Below are 4,639 nucleotides of genomic sequence, written 5' to 3'. Positions count from 1 at the left end.
CTGCAACCCTGAGAATGCGTCTGAAAAAAATGAAATTTTGTATTAAGCAGTTATGAACAATACAAACACTCTAGTCTCGTAGTACGTGTTTCCATGTTTCCGAAAATATAAGAACGCCCAAAAAAGTGTTCGTATGCTAAAGATGCGACCGTTTCAAAAATCCAAAACCAGTATAATAGTGATTTCTTAAAAACTGTAAAAACCGTTTCCATCTGTTGAGGGAATTACACACTTCAGATGGAAATTTCGAGAACATTTTTGAACTCGGGTCAAAGTCTAATATTTAATTTCATGTTTGAAATATTTTTAGTAAAATATTGATAAAAGTTGAAAAATCAGACCTTTTCAGATTTATAAAATCGCGAAACCTTAAACTATTTATTTGGACATAATTTCCATTATTGGCAATATATATATATATATATATATATATATATATATATATATATATATATATATATATATATATATATATATATATCCAAATACGGTTGATGTGGATTTTAACGATGAAAATAGCGTTTATTTCTAAATGCATGTTCAACAATATACATTTATGCATTGAACATAACTTATGAATGATTATTAGAATTTTACTATAATATTCATAAAATATACTATATATGTCTAATTTAGCAACAAATTTTTAATCATATTGTACATACGTAGGAAAACTATGGCGCTTCGACAACATTAATATAGATATGTTTTGTATATATATTTATACGAGAAACTCATAACATATATATATATATATATATATATATATATATATATATATATATATATATATATATATATATATATATACCCAAATTCAACCAAATACATACCTATTGGATGAATTGTACAAATCAATACACAAGTTATAAATATAATACACAGGAAAAAGCTTTTGCTTCAATTTTCACCCAAAGAAAACACAAAATACATAAAAACAATCAAAAATCAAACCAATCATATAAAAAATGACAGCTAAGTGAAAGTTTCTTCCAAGTTTCATCTTATATAAAGACACACTCAAAATGAAATGGATTCTTGCACTTCATTATTTTTTTCTCCTTCCCATATTTTTCACCTGTATTACAGCTCACATACAGGTATGAGGTAATACTGTGTGGTATTGCTTCTACTCATCTACTGCTGATCATAAATAAGCGATTCACAAACAATCAAACAACAATTAAACTCTGAAACATAAAAAATTGATCAGATTCAAAAAAAAAAAATCAAGGAACACTTCCTGCTTCATTCCTTCTTCTGTCCCGATTTTCAGCTGAAGCACCTCCATCTGTTTTCGTGTGCGTTCTCGGTGAGCAAGGGAGCATCAAACCCCCTTTGTTCTTCCTTCTCCCTTTTCCTGTCAAACATCAAAAACCAAACACCATTACCTTCTACCAGTTTCTGCCAATCGATTGCTGTCAAAAATCAAAACCAAAACCCACCAAGACTCCACTGAATTCTATCAAAACAAACAAACAAAAAAAAAAGGGAAGAAATCGACTAGGAGGCTGCCGGAGCAGACCCCCCATTCACTTACCTGCTACCGATCGAAGCAGCAGCCCCACCCTCGCACCCTCCTCTTCTTCTTCCGTCGAGCAAACCCCACCGAAGACCTCGTCTTCGTCACTGCTGCTGCTCGCGACACCTCACATCCGGATGGGAATGAGCGAAACTTCGCCACTTTTTCATGCCTTCGTTGCTTCGGTCTCGCTGAAACCCCAAAGATTTCTCCCCCTTCACAAATCGACCGACAAAATCACGCCTGCGAGACGTCTCGTTTCCCCTCTTGCCATCTTCGTTCGTTTCTCCTTGACCGATCGATTACTCGACTCTGAACCATCGTGTTGACTGCTCCGATTCAACAGAGTCGTTTCCCCCCTTTTCACTTCGAGGGTTATTGCTTTAAAAATGAATTTTGAACTTTTTACTTTCCAAATAGTCAAAAATATTACAAAGATGTTCGGCAAGTTAATAACTTCTTTTTAAAGCAATTGATTACAAAAGTCACAAATATGTGACTTTTGTGTCTTTTAAAAGCAATTTTTATTTTGTGCCCATCCAAACACTTTTTAAACCATTTTTTTTTGAAAAAAGTCTTTTTGGAAAAAGTCCTTTTATAAAAAGGACTTTAGAGCTGAAAAAGTTATCCCAAAGCTCACTTCGTTCATATTTTTCATATGAGACATAACAGCCCGATCAAAACAAAGAGTCAGGGACATAAAAGCCCTATGTCATTTTATTTATGAAATGACTAAACTACCACCACTATTAAACCTTTATTCAAAACAAGTCCCAAACCCAAATATTAAACCCATTTATTTAAAACAACCCCTCATTTGGTATTTTATTTAAGCAAAATAGTCCTAATCATTTGATTAAATTACCAAAAAGCCCCTATACTTTAGTGAAGTTACAAATCAGCCCCCGATAGTTAATTTCATTACGAAATGGACCCGAGAGTATTTCAAATTTCAAGAATGGTGGATTCACGTTTTCTCACGACAAGTTTCTCAAAAGAAACCGACTTCGAACAAATGGAACTCATACTTTAAAGATGAGTGCTTACGACCCCTTTTAATTTTTTAATTATTTTGGGGGGAATTCATGTGCCTATATATTTTGTTTATACAAATATATTATCCTTCATGTGAAAATAAAATAAATATAGTTTATAAAAATGTTATTTAGAAATTTAACATATTGTTACAAATAACTAATATAAACTTTTCTTATACATATTATGGAATTTTTATCATGAAATAACTATTCCACACGACAAATGTTACATGATACAAAAATATTTGATTTTTATGTGACATTGTATATTATGACAAGCACGTTATAACACTTTGTAGTATTTCAAGGATTCAAACTATTACTATTCATGTATATTAATATGTTTAAATGCATAATGTTTATACATGTACATATGTTCATTAATTTGAAACATACATCTTTATAAAAGCAAGTACATTACACTTTTACATACATTATACATACCAAGCATGCCCGGCTTTTATAAACTTTATACAATGAAATTTATTATGCCTAGTGACTTAATCACAATCAAGTTAGTGCTGAGAGCTATTAAACTTTTTAGTAAGACATTATTCATTAGTTGAGTCTAACCACTTAGCATACACACACTACTGTAATCGTTAATCTTCGGAGCGAGATACATATGTATAGATCTATATGGTGTTGACATCCCCACATGCGGTTACTAGGTACAACCTCAACTGATAAATCGAAGCGGGTGATAAGTGTTTACAATCGTTACTGCATTGTTCGATGAAGCGTTGTAGCAAGGTACACTCAATTCATATAGCTTTGTTATAGGACTCACCATAAACATTAACTTGAATATATATATATATATATATATATATATATATATATATATATATATATATATATATATATATATATATACTAATTGAATACCCACGCTATGCAGCGGCATAAATAGTTTTCACTCAGTGATTAGTTTCTTAACAATGAATACTTTCCTTTGGCCGAATAAATATATTTGAGCAACGCAACAAATGACACTTTGTTTACTTTTTATGATCTCGATTAAAAAATGTTATAGTTTAAGAAAATGACAAAATTAACAAAAAAAGTATGAACATTTTTCAAATAATAATGTTTTACCACACCCAACCCTAAATTTTGTAGATTTGACTTTCGAAATGTTTAAAACGATGTTGTTTCAGGAAGAAAAGGTACTATGAAATGGTATTGTTTCGTACACATTTGTATTCTTTTACGTCAAAGAGTTTACTATGAAATGGTAATAAGTATATCGACAATTAACCTCCTCCTTGTTATCTTTTGGTGGTATTGCATTATTTGGTTTAAAAATGAAAGTATGTTGTTGTTTTTAGGTTAAAAATAAAAATACGTTGTTGGTTTTAGTTAAAAGTATGTCATTTTCCAACTAACATGTAATAGCATTGTGTCTTTTAATAGTTTTACGGTTTAGCTATTTATTTTAAGATTTTATCGGTTCTTTTATAGGCGTTTTTATTAGTTTCACGGTTTGGTTTTCTTATTTTGTTATATAGTTTGCTTTTTATATTTGTTTTAATCGTTGATTTTTTGTTATAAAATTATATTTGTTTTCTCTGTTCATTTATTTATGCTTAACACTTTTTTATTATTATTTCAGATGAAATCCAAATGTTTTTATATAATTAAAATAAGTGAAAATATATTTTCATTTATTATTTATTATATAAAAATATTTGGATATCTTTTGAAATTATAATAAAAGGGGTTAAGCATAAATAATAATAGATATATATTAATATTTATTTTTTTACTTTAGGTTAAACCCCTAAACGAATAAATACCAACATGCCTTTCATTAAAAATATTTTAAGGCATTATACTTCAAAAAGTAGAAAATATACTTCATTATCTTATATATAATACATATCAAAACTTGGTGAAACAATAGTGTTCACAACCATTTATTTGACTGAATTTTTATAGTTATTCACGACCATCAAAAGAATATGTAATTAACTAATTTAGCGGAAGTAAAGATTCATGATCGTTAATTTTATACATATCAAAATTTGGTGAAACAATTAAGTATCCATTTTAAATACAAATTAAAAAAAAAATTCTT

General features: G+C 29.3%; 1 long non-coding RNA gene across 1 annotated transcript; it reads right to left on the bottom strand.

Annotated features, from left to right (window-relative positions):
• Nucleotides 1-1,239: 1,239 nt before the first annotated feature.
• On the bottom strand, nucleotides 1,240-2,009 carry LOC145129254 (uncharacterized). Its single transcript, XR_013717406.1, has 2 exons — nucleotides 1,541-2,009; nucleotides 1,240-1,360 (listed from the first exon to the last, which is right to left on the bottom strand). It is a non-coding gene; the product is annotated as an uncharacterized LOC145129254 (long non-coding RNA).
• Nucleotides 2,010-4,639: the final 2,630 nt, after the last annotated feature.

This window comes from Lactuca virosa, chromosome 8 (assembly GCF_052849685.1).
Source record: "Lactuca virosa cultivar CGN04683 chromosome 8, Lactuca_virosa_CGN04683_v6, whole genome shotgun sequence".
NCBI classification, from domain to species: Eukaryota; Viridiplantae; Streptophyta; class Magnoliopsida; order Asterales; family Asteraceae; genus Lactuca; species Lactuca virosa.
The sequence above is the reverse complement of the archived record's forward strand: the minus strand, read 5'-3'. Positions and strand labels throughout refer to the sequence as shown.